The following is a 22,500-nucleotide window of genomic DNA, read 5'->3' on the forward strand; positions in this document are numbered from 1 at the left end:
CAAATTATCTGGCATCACTGAAATCAGCTTGTCCTCATCATAGAAGCTCTGTAAAATAAAAATACATAGCAGTTCTACTCTGCTGACTCTCTATAAGCCAGTGCTGCTACCCTGTAAGATGCATCAGTAACTTGAAAACACTATGTTTTTCTGCATATATTGGTATATATTATTTGGAATATTCACAGCCCCATCAAAATCAATGATGCAAGTACCACAGCTCTTCTCTGACACTGAACAGGTTATGCAGATTAAAGGTTTCCACTTCAAAAAAGAATTTAACACAATTACAGTGCAAATACCCTGCTCCTGACGAAGGGACTGAAAGGGGCTGGGATGGGACCAGCTTGTGACACTGGTACAAAGTCTTTGCACCTTGGATTTAGTAGGAAACTTCAAGGTTTAGATTTGGATGGAAGCAAACACTAAACAGGAACTGTGACTGTTTAGTGCATTTATTTAGATATGTAGGGTTTTTTTCAAAAGCCATTTCCTTAAAATGCCAGATAGTCGGTTAGCTCCAGGTGTCTCATTCTCTAAAGGTGGTGTGGATTTCAGGGATTCACCAAATTGCAGATGAGAAGACCAAGCAGAGAAGAGCCTGCACTGCTTGCAGCAGTTAGCGTCTTCACTTCTCCTCCTCGCAAGCACACCAGTTTCCAATCCCCTCTTTTTCCATAGCCCAGCCTTCACGAGAATTCCTTGTGTTGGTAAATATTAAACTCGGCCTCTAAAAGGATAAAAATATCCTGATCCAAGAGGAATTACTTCTCTTGCAAATGTGGCTCAACCATTGTTATCTTTATTCCTCTGCAGCAGTTTGTCTCGGGGTATATCATCTGTGTCATTACCTGCCCTGCTCAATTTTTAACAATCTTTTTTACAGCTTAGTATGATTTAGTGTCACACATTCGAGCAGGTAAAGGCAGCAAGCTGAACAGGGAAAGAGTCCCAAGTAACAACCACAGAACTACAAGCATTTTTCCTACTTTAACATAAATAATCAGATTCCCACCAGGGGAAGGCGGCAAAGGAAATGTGGTTTCCTCTTCCCTGGACAAAGACAGTCTGTGCGGAGGACAATACAGACACAAGATACACACTCCTTTCCTTCCTGCTTAAGACACTGTGGTTACTATTCCTGTAGGGATGTTACGAAGGAGGAGGGTGAAAAGGAAAAGCAAGACAGAAAGTGTCCCTCTTTAACACGCTATCTCCCTGAAGCTCAAGCTTATCCCATGTTTTTAAGATAATAATTACAATTATTTTATCAGCAGCTACATTGCTGAACGCAACCAACCCTTAACACGGTGCAAAGGTAAACATAACACACAGCTTCGGGGAGGAAAGAACAATCTGCTTTTTAAAAAAAGATAAGGTGCTCAAGCTGATAAGCCCATGCCCAATTTCAGACCGCAGTGATGTGGTCAGCTGAAGACGCAGAGTGAAATATTTAAACAAGTGTAATTTTGAGACATCAGGGTGGACAGATGTCATGCTAGTGCCTGTCCTCCTCCCAAAGACGCTTGTTTATTAAATCCATCAACACAAAATCTGCCTAGGTTCAAAACTGTTGTTAACGAAGGCATGAGGGCAAGGATAATGCCACAGTAGATTATAATTTCATAACATCTGTAAATACTAGTATGGATTTATTTGGCTTCTTACAGAGACTGAAATGACAGTCCCTGCCTTGACTGCAGCACATGGCTCACAGCCTGGAGGTGGTCTGGTAACGACCATTACATAATTAAGTGAATTGGTATTTTCGATAATAAAGGTACTCAAAAATATACAGTGTATGTGTGTGCCTGCGTGTGTTGGGGGGAGAAATTCCAGCACCTCCACTGCTGGAAGCAGACCTGTGAATCTCAGCAGACAGACCCTTGAGTTTACAAAGTGCCTTTCACTTGTCCTCTAAAATTTTGTCCCAATTTAACCGGGAAACGAACTCTGAGGATGAATGAATACTTGTGCTCAGGAACACAACCTGCAGTCAGCTGAGACCCCTACTCCATGCTAATGTCAAAACAGCATCAGCAAGTTTGCCGGTTTCCTCCTACTTTCCCCTAAGACACAACAAAAACCTCCAAAAATTTGTCTTCTGGCTATCTCTAAGGATGTTTCCATCCTTGAAGATACTCAAAACCCAAGTGGACATGGTCCAGAGTAACCTGCTCTAGCTGGCCCTGCTTTGAGCAGGCACTTGGACTAGATGATCTCCAGAGGTCCCTTCCAACCTTAATCATTTTATGAGTCCATGGCAGCAATCAGATAAAACGTTCAAGTTTTACTGCATTACATTGAAGCCCAAAAATACTGTTGTGTATAACTTTATGCAAATTCAGACAATTTAAAGCAACTAAATAAATTACTGGTTTCTAACAACACCATAAGGAGGGGTCTATGGAGAGCAAAGGCGCAGCCCTTCCAGGCTACAAGGAGCCAAAAATGGAATTACTGCTCCGTAACCATCAAAACCTTCTGTGCTCTTTGCCGTGAGTGCAAAGCAGCACACTGAGTCTTCAGCTTGCAGAACAACCACACTGTTTATGGATTTCAAACTTTCACCTCTGGAAGGCAGTCCTCCCTACTAGAAGGTATAAATGGCTCCAGAGGTTATTCTTCAGGTCCCCAGTCTGAAACAACAGCTAACGGCGGAGTCCAGTAATTCAAGGGCTCCTTCTCACCAGTTTTATCTAGTTGCAGGGATATTTTATGCCCTCTACATTTACAAAATGCAGACCGTGTAAAGCTCTGACTTTTTTGCTGACTTTGGTGTTTATTGGGACATACTGCCTACTGCAACACATTGTGTTTGTTTAAAAACTACGTATTTTCTGGAGCATGCAAGAAAACATCCATTAAATTGCATGGAACAGAAGGTATTATTGCAGAAGGAATACCAGAATAGAAATTATTAAACATAAGAAAATGGCAAGTTGCCTCACATTATTTTGTCATCTTATATTATGAACAAAAATGTGGTTCAACAAGTGGTAAAGTCTGAAAAGCATCAAAATAAAGCACAGTCCACGTGACTGTGAGAACAAAAAACACGCATGGAAAAGTCCTGAAGAAAGGTGTCTGTAGAATTTTAAAACAGCTAGAGAGGAGTTTGATTTTCTATTAAAAATGCTATTTCAACCCCCCCAAAAAGTCACTTGCAATTTTAAAACCACTTTTGATTCACAATGGTATCACAAGCCAGAAGAAAACTCTTCCACTAAATCATGCATCCAGGATGTGTTGTGTGGCCAAGACACCTACTGTGAGAGCTTTCTTATTCAAAATAACTCAAGTTTACACCAGGGTGGATGGGCCAGGGAAGACTCTGAGCCAGGCCAGGGATACTCCTGAAAGAAAAAGCTCAAGCAGCAGTAGAAAAAACACATTATCTTCCCCCACTGGGCACACAAGACCATACGGAGAAGTATTAAACACCACTCTCAAAGCTGTAATCCACTGCAAAATGTAGTAGCAGCAGTGAGGGGGTGGGTCTGCAAGCAGACCTAGTCCTAACTAGACTCAGCATTTGTGCTGCAATCTTCCTCTTACACATGTATGTGATAAAATTGTAACACATCTTTCTTTCTTTCCTTTCCTTGTTAGAAAAAAAGAATTAAAGGCTGTTTCTAGTCCTTCTTAAGTGCACAAGTATTAAAACTAATTCATTCATCCCACCTAGGTCACGCCTTTTGAAAGTTAACTGTTTGCAAGGTTAAATAATTATTAAAGTCAATAGCATTAATCAGTATTTGAAACTACGTTGTTATGCCTTCCCCACTATCCCAGATCTCCCTTCCTGCAGCTCTTAACACTCAGCTGCTCTCCCCAAATCAGAAGACACCCATGAAGTTGAGCATCCATACACAAAAGCACCCCGAAGCCCAAAAGGCACTGATACCAGGTGCTGAGACACAGACGTGCTTTATATTTCCAGCACAGATTTGCCCAGATTTCAACTAAGGAGGTAAAAAGCACAGCAATGAATCAAAAATAATTAAATATGTTATATGAGCAAATATTCCCAGCATTATTAACCCAATCAAAAACCTACTAATCCTATTACAAAACAGAGAGTTCAGCTGCACTTCCAGCAGGTCTTTAACACAAAGGCCAAAAGAAGATTACACGTCTCCTGGATTTATCAGTTATTAAGTAACTCGCATTTTCAGATCTCCACCTGCAGCCATATATTCCTGCAAGCTCAGAACTAGTGAGCTGCATTAAAAATAGGTGTTGTGAAGAAGCCTGACCCCGATGTACAGAAGGATGCACAAGAAAAGAACTGAGAAGTAATAGAGGTCAAATTCTTGACTGCTCAGAAAAAGACATGCCTCTGGAAGGCCCGTTTCTTTCCCACAAAGCACCATCAAGAGTTTGTTGCTTAAATTTTCTTTATCCTCATTAGCTGGTATGGACAGAAGACCCAAGAAACTGAAATCTGCTGTTCGGAGGGGCAGCACACACATGCAGTCTTCTTCCTCGGCTGGTCCAGCCCCGATTTCTTCACTTACGCAAAGACAGTTTAATCTTCCATTCTGTGTCCACATCATTGTGGCCGCAAAGACAACTGCTAATTAATATCCTGACTGACAACCATACCTGCTCTACAAGTTACAGGATTCTGCGTGGTTTTAATCAGCATGAAATCCTTACATAAAACAAGGAGGTTCCTGTATGGAAAAGCTCTCTGGGTGAAGAGTTCCCTGCAAAGCTTAGGGAACCGACTCTGACCAAGGGGTCCACAAAAGATGCTCTTGAAACACAGAAAATGAGGGACAGGGTGTTTGTACAAAAGAGACGATAAAATTAGGGAGCTCCTCGTGCTCCAAGGGCCATGGAAGTTTATTATCTGACTTTACACAGACTACTTCTTCCTAGCAAAGTATACATGGACTCGAATAATGGGGAATAGCTGCATTTGGGGGAAGGTGAGTGTAACGTGTAGTTTGCAGGCAACAAAACACAGAACGCAGCTATGTCCAACATGAGGAGTGAACAGCTACCGTAACACTCACTGTGTCCCAGGGCACCTGACTTATCACAGGGCATGAATGGGCGAGGTTACGATTAAATTACATTCCTCCTCCAATCCGTTAATAAATGCCACTTCATTAAAAGCATCTAAAATCTAAATTGGGCTACAAATGATGGAAGGGAAGTATTGAATAAACATCATGGTTATAACAGGATTCCAGCTCCTGTAGAAAGGATCCAAAATAATAAAAGAGGGGCTTGGGGATTGCCTATAAACATGCCACAGATGGCACACAGACATGCTTCCTGGCACAGATTCCCAGACCTTAAGGTACTAAGGAATGTCTCACTGCTATTACAAACACTAATTTAGCGATGGTGACATTTTCGAGGACCAGAATGAGACCACAAAACTCTTTTCACTTAAGGCAAAGAACCAGATGGTAACAAGTTTCAGCTAGTACAATCTGTTTTGGATTTAAATCAGCCACCTAAAAGTCAAGGTCTCTGTACACCACAATCCTGAGAATTCAGCTCTCTTGCACTTTTGTTTTCTGCGGGTGTATCTCAACATTGTCAGAAATGGATAAAGGATTATTAAACACAGCTGTCAATAACTACAAACAGCTTCAGAGTAAGGTCTCCAAAGATGCCACGGGGTCCTCTGCTAACGGGGTACTCCCATCATTTTAGCCTAAGAGGTAGCCGTGGGCACGGAGCACCGATCTGCTCAGTGCACAGTGTCCTCTTAATGAGAGATAAAGCTTTCCCTGATTACAGAGGAAATTTCTGGTGATTTGTTCCAAGCATGGTTGGTCAGTGCTTACAACTGGGGTCCCGGACTAAAAGAATCCCTCAGCATGCACATCAGAGCCCACAGTTTTAAAGCTAAGGCGGAGAAAGCCAAGAATCTTTTCTACAAACCATTCCCCTCTTGCGTTGCTTCATCTCATGTGCCAGAACCCACTGCACTTGCTCCTTGGAACCTTCAAAACACTCCTAGGTCACAAGGAGGGATGAAATTGTCTTCTCCTGATGCTCTAAGCTTCTCATTCTGGCTCCTGCTCATGGTACAACCAGAGGAGCCCTCTCCTCCTCTTTTGATCACTCACTGGACAGAGGGAAGCACTTTTCAGCTGCCTCCTTCCAAGCCCCAGTCTGGCTGCTTTGGAAGAGCTCCCCTTTCTCGTTATTCCTGTCTTAACACAGCTACACCACAAATTACTGTAATGTAAAGCCAGAGCAGGGGACAGATTTACAGCATTTCAGCTGCTTTGTGTTAACTGCCTGTGTGAATGCTCTTTGCCTGCACTACTTGCACTGGACTATCTCGCATCCATCATGGGATGAGAGTGCTCAGGCAAGCAGTAACCCTGCAGTGCCCAGCACACTGTAAATCCACACCCTACCTGATCTCAGGATAACTTGCTGAGGTAACCATGCCCAAGGAGACACTTCTCTACTCCTTTTTCAATGACTTCTCCTTTCCTCTGTATGCTCAGAGAGAGAATTGTCTCAAACCAGCCACTTCTGATGTCTGCAAGCCAAGAGAGGAGGCAGAAGAGATGTGCTCCTCCTCTTCCAGTCAGTACGAGGGGCCCTTTCACACAAAAAACAACAGAAATATGAAATTTTATGTACATGGGGCCACATCTGGCCATAACATCACTGCGGCAACATGTGCTGTGCATTCCCCAACACTGGCGGAGTTCAACGCATTCCTGAGAGCAGCAGTATGATTTCAAGGCCCTGGAATTTGGGAAGCAGAAACGCTGTCTCTTGCTGCAGAGTCGGGGGTGTGGGACTGTTTCACATCGCTGCCAAGCTCTTCTCGTTTTGCTGCAGAAACTAATTCTGAAGGGCAGCAAAGTGCCAGAGGCTGTTCATTATGAAAGACTTCGGAGGAAGTTGAACAGCAAGCCTTTCTCTTGTTTTGGCTACGTCAAATGGAAAAGGTAGAAGAATAAGCGAAAAAGACACCAAACCACAGCACCGCACAAACATCTGTTTCTGTTTATTTAAATAAAGTTAAAAGAAAGCCAGCTACAAAGGTACAACATACATTTGTACCTGACTTTTCTTCCCACAGGAGACACTAAATATCCTGTACATTTTCTGATCTGTGGTTCCCAAACTCTCTTACAGACCACTCAACATGATGCTGTCATCTTGTCACACAGGAGTTTGCAGACCTATAAAGTGGTCCAGCTCCCAGTGTCCAGAGCTTTTCTACGGGACAGTAGTTCCTTTTATCACTTACTAGCATTTTAAGATATTACCTAATCTCCCATCACCCAGACTTACTGGAACAGACAGCTTTAGAGCAGCCAGGACAGCCAGAGGACCGCTTGTGGAACCACAGCGCTTATTAACCCTCCGTTCTCCTTCGCAGCACGGCTTCTGCAAGATCCCCACTTGAAGAAACTGGTAAGTGACTCTGAGCCCCAAGAGGAGGGATGCTGAGGTGCCTAACAGATAAAAGCAAGAGACTGACCTCTCTGCTGAGCCCTGGACTGACAGCACTCAGAGTAATTTATGACCACACAAGCAAGTAACACATATTCTATCACTGGCAAAATTATTTTTAGACCTAAATGATATCCACAGCCCAAAAACATACTTACTTTTAACATACTCATAAATATTTTCATTCACTACTGCCTAAACAGCAGTCCCTACCTTGGAAAGACTCAGTTTTATGAGCATTCATTAAGTCACGGTTCTGGTGGAAAAATCAATGACTCCTTAATCAGATTCTAATTCAAATGAAGTGGTCTCTTCCTTACCTTTTTAATTACTCTGTCAAATCCAGAACACACACACCCCTCACCATGCAAAAACACACACTGCTACATTAGACACAACTGGCCAAACGCAAAGACAACCTTTGTTCAATGTTCAATCATCAACGTAGCATGGGTTGTTAAGATACAGGAGTAGTTTGTGAAGTGTTATATTGCTGCTAAAGAAATCAGTAATAAACCATTCATCAGAATACCACATCAGCTTGGGTCCCTTTATCTCAAAAGGGAAATAGCAGGATTTAAGGGGTCCAAGAGTAAGACAAAAAGAACAATTAAAGCATGGAAACACTTTCAAGTGATGAGAGGTTTAAAGGATTTTGATTGTTTACCTAAAAGAAAGCAAATAAGTGAAATCATTATAGAAGTTCACAAAACTACAAGCTGTCTGGAAATAGGACATTTCCACTCACCTTGTTTCTTAACGCAAACACAAGAGGGCAATTCAATGAAACCCACAAGAGACAAATGATGGATGCAATGAAAAGGTAATTCTTTCATCCAACACTCCGCTCAACTGGGGAATTTCTTACCATAATATAATATTGAAACTCAACACCTGACAGGGGTTGAAGTGAGATATACATAAGAATACTCAGAATTCTAGTGATTAAAAAAAGAAAAAAAAAATATTTACCCAAACCTCTAATAGTTCAGGGGTATGGAAAACTTTCTCTGGGGACAGGTTATCCTGTAACTGCTTATGTCCAGAGTCTTGAACCCCTTTTAAGCCTTACTGGTGGAAGTGTCCCAAGTGTAGGCACTTCCATTTTGATTCTTCACCATCACCTCCAGCTGCAAATGAGAGCATCAACTGATGGGATGCCACAACAGTGAAGACACCTGGTCAGAGGCAAGCAAGTGCTGTGAATGAACAGAAACCAGTATTTTTGCTGCTTTGCTACCAAATCCCAGCTTTATAGGAATCACTTAGGGAAAGCTCCCCAGACCTCACTCCTCTATAGTCCCAAAAGTGTGCAATGACCGATGCTTCGTCTGGTTTATAATCTTGGATCTTGCTTTTTCTTCCTTGCACTAAGCACCTAAGGGGCAGCCCCATACAGTCAGAGGACAAGTATCTTCCTAGAGCCCTTGAGGATCCTCAGCTGACATGGAGGGTGTAAGGTCAAACCACTCCTACCAGCAGCATTGGAGTGACACAATCTGACACTCATTTCCAAGATGATAAGAGCCAGCAGAACAGGAAACGAGCGTTTTCCCGGCTGGCTGGAGTGGTGATTTGGCACAGAGACTGCTCTCTACGTATGCACTGACTCAACAGGAAAATATTAAGGGAAGAAAAAAAACCCTTGATTATAATATTTTTTTAAAGAGGCTGCCTAGAATGTTCTCTTTCTTCCTCTCTTATCTGCCACATGATTAGCTTCCCTCTGTTGACGAGGTTTACCAGGAATGAATTTCTTGATACATGACACAAGCCAGACAACATTTTAGGGTTTGCTCTGCACCCTGCTACGTTCTCCCGCTGTTATGTGAGGCTCAGTCTTCAAATCAGAGACTTTATTTCCAACAACCATGCAGCAAGAATGCAAGAAATGGCTCCGATACCACCGACTAATGCCTGCAAACTTATGATCCTGAATAGATACTTCAGCCTCTAATTTCCCACTCCATAAAGGACGAGCTTTTGCACATTTTCAAACATGACCACAAGTTTCCAGTTTTCCCACCAAGTTTTACCTAGAACGCGTAACCTTAAGGTGAAGTGTTCCTTACATGACCTTATTTGCTTTCACGCATCTCCTAGTCTAAAAGGTCAGTTGCAGTTTAATATTTCATCCAAATTAAAGAGGCTGGCAGGAGGACTAGAAAGCTTGCCTTCTCCCAGTGCTGCAATACGCTCGAGGCTCTCGCCACCACCTCACCGTGGTGCACAGACGTTCCCAGCCCATCCTCAGCTTGTCATCCTGCCTCCCCACTTAACATCTTGTTCAGAATGAAACCGCACTTCTTAATAGCTGACCTACTCACATCTTCTTACTTTATTCCATTTACTCAAACAAGTATAAATTAAACAAGAGCAAAGGAAACATAAGGCTTTCCTCTATCTCAAACCTCAATGCTTTTACATATCCCACTTTCCCTGATCCCATATCTTTTATCTCCCCTCTTTCTGTGTCCCATTACCTGTCTCTTTTGCCCCTTTCTTTTTGAAGATAAGCTTCTCCACTCTCACATCAACCCTGTAGAACATTCATCTAATAAAAACTACAAAAAGACCAATTTATTCCACATATCTTACTAAACGCTATTTCTCCATTCTTATTATAACTCCTATTTATCTCTTCTTCTGTACTTTTTTGTAATCAGTCCTTTGTCTCGTTTCTTTTATTAGCATTCATTTTTGTAACTCATTTTACTGTCCCACTTCTTAGGAGAATTACAGAATTGCAGCAACCTGTACAAAACATTTGAAATGGAAGATCCCTCACAGAGAACATCAGGCACTTTTACAGCATTTAAAATGCCCCAAAGCAGCCTAACCCAACAGTGAAGCACATTCCTCATCAATGAGTATTTCCTACAATTTTTCAAGTTGCTTTTGGCTTCTGTTACAGAATCAACAATGAACCAATGACTAATAAACCTGAGTGCTACCTGTAAGCCACTGCAAGGTTCAAGGCACATAAAGACATTAATTATCAAGTTTTATACACTGGTCATAGACAAGACAGCTATGTCAAATTTTGAGCAGCAAAGCTGAGAATTGGACAAGAGGAAAAGAGGGAGGCTGGGAATGCTCTGCTCCAATGCCAGGTCTTACCTGTGAAAGCCCAGGGGACGATGCATGTCCCGGTGGCGTTGCAGCAAGATTTGGGTGTCCCTTATTTATTTCATGTGCAGTGTAAGGGGATGGGGCAGGAGGACCTGGTTGTCTTGCTACTTGTGTTACCTGTGTGGAGATAAACTGTTAGTAAAACATAATATTAGTAATCCAATCTGTATAGATACTGTAATCTTCTTTTTAAGAAAGCAGCTAGCAGCATCTTTATATATATATATATTATTTCATATAAATATATATATATCTTTATCTAAGTAAAAGGCTGTCCAAGTTATTTAACTATTTGTATGATTCAGGAAAACGGGGAAGGATCAAAAAAATAAGAGCACCAGCTGGAGTCACTAGTGGAAAACTGTAGGAACTGGGGTCTTGCTTTGCAACATCCCTTTGACTTCAGGCCTGGATCTTCTGATCTTTCCATTATAAGCCATATCAAACAATATTGTGATTTTGCAAAGGGATACACATTACCAATGACCCAAAAAACAAAGTAAGGGGAAAATTTGCATACTCCCCTCCAAAATGGAAAAAAACAAAACAAAAGGACTGCACAGAGGTCTTGTTATCTGAAGGGCTTGCCACGAGCAAAGAATGAAATACTCAAGCAATTCTTGCATACACTTATCTCCTTTCTCAGCTTCTATAAAAAAATACTAATCAAAACACATTAAGCAAAATGTTGTAAAATATATTCATGGCACATATACTTGCTCCACTGTACTATCTCCATGATGGAAGTTTTTTAAATATACTTCATATAGTCGCTAAAAAAAGGAGAATCGAAGGACAAAAAGAATCACAGAACCATTGGGTGACACCCCCCAGCAATTCAATACAACTAAATTTTTGTGGATTTGTTTAAAGCTCATAGTATAGAAATCCAGCACTCACTTCTCATTGACCTTTTCTCAGACCTATATTGCGCTTGCTGAAAAGCACCACTTAGCTATAGGCACTTAAAAGCACAAAACCAGGCAATGTTTAGAAGGGGATGTTGCCACTGCGTAGGTAGGTATGTGTGTACGTATCTCCCCAGCGTCAGAAAAGAAGGCAGAATGAAATTCCTGGCTCTTGATCTTTACTGGAGTATTAGCACCAAGCTCCAAGAGAGCAAACTATGAGAGCAAAAGTCACAGAGTTCATGACTAAATGCTTTTTCCAAGCCATTTTATTGCACTCCAAGTATCAATGCCTGTTGTTACACTACCTAAGCCACTAAAACAGCTGTACCAGCAATGAGAATGATAACGTGCAATTTCTCGAGGCTTGGAAACGGTCCAGAATCGTTCACTGCAGGAAGATTTACAGCACCCTTGTGCTGCTCAGAGGAAAGGGTGGGTCAAGTCAGAGAACTTCATTCTCTATCCCCAACTGGATCCTTCCCTTCCCCAGGGGGGAATTGGCTCTTTTTTTTTTTTTGGCTGATCTAGATTGGCAGGTGTGCACACACAACATCAGCTGGCTGAATCAAAACCAGCGTTACAGAGAGCATCACAAAACTTTCTACATCCCATCCCCAAGAAAATTGAAGTGTCTTACATGACTCCTAAGACAATCCTGAAAGACTTGTCATGTCAATCATAGTCACTTCTAAGCACCGACTACTGCACGTATCATGACAGACATAAAAAAATGCAGTTAAGGTGGGGAGAAGGAAGTAAAGGCAACACAAAATACAAGGAAATCATTCATATAAGTAGCCCCATCAGTAGGTTGAGTGTGTACTCATCACCAAGATGTCTCCTCGAATGTCACTTTTTGCAGAGAAAAATAGGTTATTTTGCAATAGCTGTGGCACTTCAAACACTGCCAGCTTTTGTCTCCCTACACTTAAAAGTACCCACACTATTCCAGCTAAGGCCTGATCTCCAAACAGAACCCAAGTCCACACAGACGTTTGACAAAGGGGAGGGAGGCATTAATAATATCCCAGGTTAGTGTAAGCATTCAACAGTCCTCTTCACAAATTAAAACATGCATGTAACCTAGGTTGGAGGTTAATTAAAGACTGCAAGGAATGCTGTTCTGAATTGGGTATGAAATCTGGAAGCCAAACTGAAAGGAAAGCTGTGCAGCTGCATGAATGATGGTCCACGAGATACCCTTGTGCAATGCAGCAGACAAGTAGCAGATACATTATGGACACAGGTCTGGACCTACTAAAATTTGCTTCAAAGCCTAATTAAGGCAACAGAACAATCATAAAATCAGCTTGATACCTTGGCAACAACACACTTGGACAGTATCTGATGGGAGTCTACCACCGATCTGATAGGACTTCCTAAGATTAGCCAAGTCTAGCTTAGTGGACCTCCTCCCCCCCAAAAAAAAGACAGGTTGTCCTTCCAGCACAGGCAAAAGGATAGAGTGCCTTTCCACAGCAATGTAGGTATTTCTACACCTTCCTCTTGGCTCCTACAACAAATTATTTACAAATAAACTGATTTAAATGTTAACAGGTGATAAAGGAAGACAAACTTGCTGAATTTGTGTGTTTATTCATTAATTTTAAAAAAAATTCAATCAGGGAGAGTCTCTACTAGCTCATCACTTGTGTTTTGGGGTGTTTGCCCTCATAGTGCCCGAGGTTGGTTTTTCTGTTTATTAAATGGGATTCTGCAGAACATAAACTTGGTCTGTGATTACTATGGAAGCAAATATCCTTCTTAAATCTAGAGATGAAATTATTCTCCTAAAAATGGATACACAAAGTTACATATTAATTTGCTAGGGCATCACTCTCTTTTTTCCTTAACTGAATAGCAAGAGACTAACTTTAGTTTTCCAGAAGCCTTAAGCCTGTGTTTTAAAGGAAATAATGAACGAAACAGGAAATAAAACTCAGGCTGGAATTCTCTCTTTTCCTCTTGAGCTTAAATCTTTTGTTTTTAGCATCTTTCACAAGTTTTGGATTATTCTTCCCCCTCCAGGTATCTAATTTCAGATACATAGCTGTGTCCATGAAACATTCAGGTTGGATCAGAATGAATGGGACATGCCACAAAAATCCCTCGATTACCAGGACAATAGTTTATGATTAAGAACTGCTCTTTTCCTAAACAAATAAAAACCCAAAGGGTTCAGACTTGGACAGAACCTCTTTCTTTCCAGCATTCCATTTATTCGCTCAGGCTGGTGCAAACAGCTTCAGAGCAGCACTGCCAGCACCCGAGGAACTGAGCATCCCTCTTGCACACTTTGCAGCCTCCACCACAGCCGGGCAGGGGAACGAGTCGGCCTCCTGACCCAGATCCTTCCTTTAAGCACAGGGTGGCTAGAGCAGCTAATCCTCCCTAATCTCTTTTCTACAGGATTCTCTTCATTGCAGGAAGATCCTTTTAAAGGACACAAAGGCGAATCACAGTACCTCTGCTGGGTGTGAAATTATCAGGGGGCCACCAGTGGGCATCCCATTGCAGAAAAGCCACCAAATGAAAACCCAGAGAAGCAAATGATGGGAGAGTCAGGCCTTAGTCACTGAAAATTTGGAGCAAGTAGGTTCTTCAACACCTTCACTTTCCCATTACCTTCTTTACCATCAGCTGGCACTGAGTTGGGCAACCTGACACAAGGTGGTATCTGCTCCAAAGAGACACAGTGAGACTTGCAATTAACGCAGAAAATTTAAGCCACCCTTGGATCTAGCCAGGCTACAGAAACTCTGCTCAAGGCAACATCCAACCAACTTACAAGCAGTTCACTCCAAAAAGGTACATCAGATTGACACTAATTTCTAATCAGTTCACATCCAGGAGTCAGCATTGCTCCTTAGCATATAAAAGTTTATCCCAAAGTATTTTGGTCCAAGCTTCAGCACTTGAGATCACAGTGTGTTACTGAGGCAGTTACGAACCTCCATCATAATCTGCCAAAAAAGGTTATTTGTGTGAGAACTGGATGTACATTAACAGAGTTATTTTTCTTATCTTATTCCCAACTCATGCCTCACACTGAATCTGAAGAGCACATCTACTTCTGATCATTCTTCTGTATTAGTTTTGTTTTCAACAGAAATCAGCCCCCGCTACCCTGAGTGCAGGCACACATGGTGGCCTGTGATATTTAAGGTCACCTTTGGTGCAGTTCCCTTTCTGTTAGAAGTCAGTGTCCTTCCCTTAAACTCTAAGTCAAAAAGCTTCTTTGAATATATTTCTTTGAAATATTTTACAACAGAAACAAAATTTCATACTTTCCCCATTCCCCTTTCCAGATTCCACAGGTTTGTCATCTTACAGCAGATGATCAGTAAATTGCATTAATTTCTTGCAGTATAGTTAGGAAACACCACGCAAGAAGCTGCTTACAGGACGAAACCCAAATCTTTATGTCCAAAAGTAGCTCTTATGATATAGCATTCTCCATTATCGGTGAGGGGAAATTGTTAAAATATTAGTTCATTGAAACACTTATTTCCAACTATGATTTGCTTTAAAATACTTCTACTGCTGGATTTATTAAAAAAAAAACCCCGACACCCAAAAAACATAACCTACCAAATATAAGTATTTGTATAATAAACAAATATATATATATATATAAAATAATATACTACATAAAATAAATGAAAATGTATACTATATAAAATAAATGAAGATGTATACTATATAAAATAAATGAAGATGATATATGATGAGGTTAGGTGGTTTTGGTTTTAATACCAGTATGATTTCATTGAGAAAGAGGTTCTACCAAAGTTTTGTTGGGAATTTGGAGCACCTCCAAGTTCTCGGACAAACTTAATTTCATCTGACAAATCACACTTTCCTTCTTCCTCACCTTCTATCTCTGCCCTACAGGAAAACGTGTTCCTCCGATTTTATTTCGGGGGATATTATTTGGGCTCATAGTGAAAGTCACATGATTTTCCACTCCCATTTTTGGCAAGTGACAAGTAGTTCTGGAAAAAAAGAGCTCAGGAATGTGCAACTGCGGTCCTGATAATACATGTGAAAGTTAGGGAATGGATAACCAAATGGTTTTTTGTCTTTATCCAATTAAAAATAGTGGTTTCATCTGTGGGTTGTCCATATCTCAAATGATTCGTTCTCCCACCACATGCATGACATAGTATAACCTACAGGGAAAACACCGAGGCAGCTCAGAGTCACCGTGTGGTGGTATCAGACCACAGACCTCCTCCTAAACCAGCTGTCCTCCCCCAAAATATGCATATTTGAAAACTGTGATGCATAATCCATGTGGAAACCCACATACGATGACCAAGCAAATAAAATGTGGAAGTGAAAAAGCAGTCCCTGGGTGCCGAAGATGGTGCTCTTCCATACCTCTGTACTACGTTACTTTTGTAAAACCTGGACAAACTATATATAAAAATCATAAACTAAAAAAATTACTTATTTGTTGCAAACTCAGACCTTAAATACATGACACTGCTACTCGCGTAATAAACCACAGAGACCTATGATGAATGAATTTGTCAGGGACCTCTGATCATGTGCCTCTCCCATCCTAATTCATTTTTTCTAGGACTTACTCTAAATTTGCAATCAGCCAAGGGCTTCAAATAAAAGCTCAAAAGGAACCTAGCTGAGAAATTTCTCTCCTTTCTCTAAAACATGAAATTTTCTTTCAAACTTGTGTTTTCCTAAAGCCTAGAAACCAAGATACTCCCAGCCCTGGCTTCTATTCCTGTAACATATCAAAGAGTTATATTTTTCCACACTGAAAAAGCTATTTTAGGTCATTGTTCACAGTTACTTTTATATTTTACATTAATTTAAATTTTTACAGTCATATTTTCCCACAGGCATCTGAGTTATGTTTTTGGAGGAAAGAATTGAAAAAAATAACCTCCTTTTTCCCCCAAAAGGAATTCAGTTATTTCTAAAGTGGTTTTTAAGTGTTGTACGGGGTATATAAAGGATAATATAAACTGAATTATTTATTACAACTGTTTGTACACTTATGTTCCTTTGGTTTTGCTTTTTTGCATGCATACATAGGTATATGCACACATACATATGTATATGATATTGAGGACAGAACTAGCAAAAAAAAAAAAAAAAAATTAAAAACCAGTCCGCAGCTCAAGTCTGTCAATCCACTGCTGTGAAAGCCACAAACCTCTAAATCTTAAACCCTTGTCAAAGTTGTACTCCAGCCTTTCCGACTCACATGGATGGAAATCCACTGCTGGCTGGCCACCAGACCATCCATGGTCAAGCCTGAGTCTTTCTGCTACTACCACTACTACCCAAGTCTCTGGCTTTCTTGGACTGATGGGCACTGGACAGCACTTTTGCACTTAATCCTGCACAAAGCTTGGCTTTGCATTGCTTGACAGCAGTCTCCCTAGTAGAAGAGGCAATCACAAAACTCTTCTCTACAGCCCAAAAAAGGAAGGGGCCAAAGATGCTCCAGACCCAGACTCCACACATGGAAGAGATGGAGCTGATAACCCCTTCACCAGTTATTCATGCAAACAAGGGGAAGGAAAAAACCTTGTACAGCAGCTTATGTTTTTCTATAAGCAGCTTATGTTACTGCATAAAACACAGTGAATTTCTCCCATCTACAGCTTTTCTTCCTGTTTTCCAAATAATTAAAAGAGCAGCTTAAAAGCGTTTTTTTGGCATTAAAAATATTTGCACCATCCCACTTGAAAAGCAAAATATTACTTTCCCAGGGCTCTGCTGATTTAGCAAAGCTTACAAATAACACTGGGCTTCCAGCTATTACCATCTGAAAAAAAGAAATTAGTAAAAGGAAAATGGTATCATATGTTCACAAATAAACATCACTACGTTTCTAAGCTAAATTTCCTTGATAATCAGGTTTTATAAACACAGATGTAGGACAGCAAGCCAAAAGCCCCTATCCGAAATATTCAATGTACAATCAAAACATTTCTTCCTCTGTGTAATGGAATGTTGCACATGAAAAACAAATCTTCCTTGACTGTTGTTTTTTTTTTTTTTTTAATAATAAACTATTAGAAAAACGTGCAGCCACTCATACACTCCAACAAACCAGTCTTCGAGATGCAGGAGGCAGGAAAGAGATGGAGCCAACAGACTGAAAATATGGCCAGTAACATTTTCACTCAGGTGAAACTCTATTAGGAAAAGCCACTCTCATATCTGCTAAATAAAACTATAGACGCTTAACAAAAAAAGGAATGGACCCAAAAGTCCCCAAGATTTCTTATTTTCCTACTCACATGCAACAAAAAGGGTCTTCATCCAGCATCATTTATTTTAGGAGGCAAAAAAAAGTTGCATTTTTTTAATTGTATGGTTTTTAACTGCATTGTTTTTTAAAAATCTACACAATTTCCCTATGCTTGGGAAATGCGCTCCTTTCAAAAGCAATACGACCGCAGCAGCACCAGCCAGATACTCACAGTGCTGTACACAGCGGAGACGGTCGGAGTGAAGATCCGATCCTCGAGGGGCTGCTGAACAGGACCTCGGGGGATTCTGCAATACAGCAAGTTAAGGAAAGCAACTTCGAAGAAAGGTCGTGTTTTGGGTGATACACACAGCAGCAAATTTGTTGTCCGTCAACGCAGCTGGTCACCTTCCATGCTCAGGAAGACACACAAACATCTCTGAGGCACTCACATGCAACCAGGCAGCTGCGACCCTTCAAGATTTTCCAAAAGGGGAGCAAAGTGTGCCTTCAAAAGGCAGATGTTACTAAAAAATACAGCAAGAGAAACTGAAAGCAAATATATCGCCGAACAATCTACAAAACCTTCGTCCTGTCAAGAGAATCCCCCACCTCTTTTTTTTTTTTTTTTTTTTAAAGAGTAAGGGAAAAAACCCAAAACCCACAAGCCCTTCGCATTCAGCGAGACAAACCCTGCTGATCAGCAGGGCATTTTCTGACAAAGGCAGCGCCTGTTTTGCTAACCACGCAGGAACCGTGTTATAATTGTTTCCTTGTTTGCCTCTCTTCAACCAGTAACTCCTTTCCTCATCCACCCACCAAAATCGCTTCTAAAAGGGGCTGTCAGATAGATTTTAAGTTTTGATGATCTGCTGCAGGGTTATTTAGAGGCAAATTGCAATAGTCGTCTTAAACTGGAAAGGTATTGTGGGAATCCAGGGGAAAAAAAACAGAAAAAGACTTTATGCAACAAACAAATAAGCTAGAACCCACTTTACTTGTGGAATAAAACAAAGGGGATGCAGGTATTCAAAAGAAAAAAGCTTCCCAACTTAGCTAACACCTTGTGGCCTTAGGCCCAGCATATGTCTACTGAACACCTGATGCCCACTGTCATAAAAAAGCCATGCTTAACTTGCTGAAAAATTTTCCACTACAAGCCATATTCAGATTTCACCTTTTTGCTGTTTACATTTTATGTGTCAAAGCCTCTTGGAAAATGAGAACAACCCAATTGATTAAGTTTCTTGCACACCAACCAGCAACACAAACCTCACGTGTTAACATGATGGTGGATACTTAAAAACAAAACAAAACAAAACAAAAAACCATGAAAACACTTCTTGGGTTTTGCTCAAATGAGGAATAAAACCACTCATAAGTTAAATTTTGAACCTAGAAGATTAGTCTGAGTCTTTCAAGAGTCCTCCCTTTGCACTACAAGTTTGCTCTCCAAAGAAACACTGCTGCCCAAACCTTTGCAGGGACCAACATCACAGCAGCAGGACAGACCCTACCAGCGCTGTCGAGACTCGATGGTGATCTAAGCTCCACGATCCCACCTGTTCCGCTTCCTTAAAAACAGACAAAATTTTAAGGTTGAAGTACGGACTGTTCACACACAACCTGCTCTGTGTCTGTCGACTGTTTGCAGCACGCCCCAGCCGGATCTCCTCCTCTGAGACCAGTGCTAAGGCAGAGCAGAAACAGATTTACAATATCGCACTATTTTGATACCGAACACATCACTAAAAAGGTCCGCCCTCACCAAGCAGGCTGAGAAAATGTTTTAAAAACTTCCAATTTTGTTATATACCCAATGTTCGAACGCCAGACACGATAAAAACCCTGCATTATAGGATTACACACAGAAAAGACTGCCACTGACCTTCACAACACCTTCGCATGTAAGTAATGTTCCTGTTAAAGCCTGGCAGGTGTAAAACAGGACGCCTACGACCAGCTCCAGATTGAGAGAACTGAGATGAGGATCTGGCACCGCTGGTTCCCAAGACGGTGCTCACTCAGCCTACTTTTTTTTTTTTTTTTTTTAAAATGAGTGCAAGAATTTATTTTCAGGGTCTAAGGCTTGTCTTCAATTTGCAGACTTACCAGCTTGTGCCTAAGTGGTATCGTTTGATAAAATAAAGAGGTTTTTAACAACAAAATTAGATGTGAAATCCTGACTCCAGCAAAACCACGGGAAGATTTGCCACAGACTTCAATGAAGCCAAGGCGCCACTCCTAGCCTTCATCCTGAGGATTTTACATTCATTCCCGAGTTTCGGAAAACGCCAACAGAAAGCCAAAATTTGTGAGAGGAGGATTAGAAACACACCACAAGACAGAACAAAAAGTCACAAATTTTCTGCACGCCACCTCCATAGCACCTTACCATCACACCCATAACCATTTTCTGATAAAGGATAGGGTGGAGGCACAGTTATAAGCTGCCACCCTTTTGTCACAGCTGAGATTTCCAACCTTGAGGCAGTTTTGACAATTAATTGAAACAATCGCTGCTTCAGAAAGGATTGTTCCTGAGTTTGGAAAAACTGTTTCATCCTTGAGAAGGTTGGGATTTATTTTCTTATTTTAGAACTTATATAAGCCAGGAGAAAATAATCTTCTTTCAGCAGAGTAACCTCTCTTTTTGCACCCAGGAAGAACTGCCTAAAGGAATGAGCAGTTTAGATGGATTTTCAGAGTTTGGGGTTGCCGTTTAAGATCACTTCTGGAAAGCAACAATTTCCATCAGATTAAAAAGAAACCTTTTAAGTCCTTTTTGCCAAAGGACTTAACCTGGACATGAGACTGACAGGGACAAAAATGCCTTAAATTCCAGTAAGCCTTAATGAGATACAATGGTTGGAGAAAGTGATTATTTCCGACATCTAACTTCTGGCATCTATAGACTGACTCTCTGCAAAGAGTTGGGCTGGTGGAAAGGTTACCGCTTCCCTGCAAGCCTCCCAGAGCTCGTTTCTGCCCCCCTAGTAGAAGTGACCACCCTCCTTTCCCTTACGTCTGCCAAAGGAGTCCATCCTGTGGTAACAGTCACTGTTATTTCAGGAGAAGCGAGCCAAGGTGCCTGCAAAAGTTCATCAGCAGACTCTTGCTAATGAGGCTTTTTCCTAGAAGTGGGTTAAGTGTGACAGCACAGAAGACTCCACCATGGGATGTGAATAGGTCACGGCAGGCAGGTGGGAAGTGAAACCTCATCCAGCAGCATCGTCTCATCCACATCCACAGCAAACCATCCCCCGGGACACTCATCTTCTTTCACTACATAGAGATTTTGGTACCATCGACAGCTGTACAACCCAAGATGCAATGCAAACTGCACGAATGCTGCCCTCCCGCTGCCCCCATCACACACAGTAAAGTTTAAGCATTAAAGTATAACCCAGCCTGGCTCTATTGCAGCACTTAATTAACCACAGCACAAAGAAAATAGGGATATGCTGAATAATTCAGGCAGCTCCTTCATGTTACTATTCTGGCATGCTTAGATCCAATTCAGGAGGATCTTGTGCCCTCCCTCCTCCTCCTCCTCCTCCTCCTCCCCCTATATCCCTGCCACGCACGTCACCCTCTTCAAGTGCACCAATTCAACTATTTGTGCAGTCATGCGCTGAAATGATCCAGGAGGGTGGGAAGCAGGGCAGGGTGGGGGGCGTGGAAGTGCAAAGCTAAACCCAAACCTCACACCATTCTCAGACATCCTTCCATTACCACAGGGAGAAAAGATGAGGCGGGTGACAAGGCAGAAGAGCAGGAGCAAGGGGAAGCTCTTAAATCCCATTGCAACCAGCAGGTTAGTAAAGTGGAACTACTGTCTCCGCTTTTCATGCTTGTGTCGGGCTGAATGACTCTTTACCACTCTCCCTCTTCCATCAGCATCACGCCAAAAACCAGGGAAAGGACGGCAGCCAGCGGGTAGCACTGACTGGATTCTCTTCATTGCTGTTTAGAGCTCATTAACTCATGAAATATATATATATATATTTAAAAATATAAGTAAGTGAGATACTTCTGGCAGATTAATAAAAGCAAGCACAGATGCAATGGGAGTTCCACCTAGTCCCCATCTGGCTGCAGCAGTGATTACAAGCTGGGGAATTTCAGGAGCTATTAAAGACCCAGTGGGAGAAGGCAGGAAAAGATAGTAATGCTGGTTGGAAACGAAATACAATTTTCCTTGAAACCAAAAGTCTCCCTGAAAGGAGGAGGATATCTTTTAATTAGACAGCCATAGCCACACTCTGAGGAGAGGAAAAATACTCGACTTCTCTGTAAAGCAATTAAAGAAAAAAAATCCAGACCAGAGCTGCCTGTCAGCTGGAGCACTCAGAGGCACCGACAAATGCAGAGTTAAATGAAAGTCAGGAGGAATTTCTTGCAGAAATCTCCCCCTTGTATCATACTTGTCTGCTTGCTCTAATCATGCTACAAAACTGAAATAGTGCAAGATTTTTGTGTGCTTTTACAGCAACAAACAACCTAAAAACATGCAGTAAAATAGGCTCTTACAGCAAGAATTTGTACAGTATTTTCTGCTCTGTTCCTGCTTCCAAGACTGGAGGGGAAAGAAAAAACACTACTACATTTTCTTCCAAAATGGATTCACTTTCCCCTCAAACAGTTCTTCTCACCTAAGCTCATTTTCAGCAACTAGCAACCATTTTATCCTGAGCATGCACTGATGGCCTCTTTCTTCACTTCCAGCTGACGGTAACGAGTAAGCACCTTCTCACATGAATAAAAATATCTGCGGGT

The 22,500-nt window shown here is 41.4% G+C and overlaps 1 protein-coding gene across 23 annotated transcripts in view; it reads right to left on the minus strand.

The window, feature by feature from the left end:
* Positions 1-22,500, minus strand: part of EIF4G3 (eukaryotic translation initiation factor 4 gamma 3) — a 150,482-nt gene that overhangs the window by 88,651 nt on the left and 39,331 nt on the right. For 16 of the 23 annotated variants that reach the window (XR_005932617.1, XM_030017829.2, XM_030017827.2 and 13 more), the window contains exons 2-3: positions 17,954-18,029; positions 10,570-10,713 (exon numbers count right to left, since the gene is read on the minus strand). The gene's annotated coding sequence lies outside the window, so the exon portion shown is untranslated. Of the gene's footprint in view, positions 1-10,569; positions 10,714-17,953; positions 18,030-18,173; positions 18,193-22,500 lie in introns of those variants that run through there. The other 7 variants (XM_030017828.2, XM_041124153.1, XM_041124152.1 and 4 more) reach the window with 2 other exon arrangements.

Source organism: Aquila chrysaetos, chromosome 6 (assembly GCF_900496995.4).
Source record: "Aquila chrysaetos chrysaetos chromosome 6, bAquChr1.4, whole genome shotgun sequence".
Lineage (NCBI taxonomy): Eukaryota > Metazoa > Chordata > Aves > Accipitriformes > Accipitridae > Aquila > Aquila chrysaetos.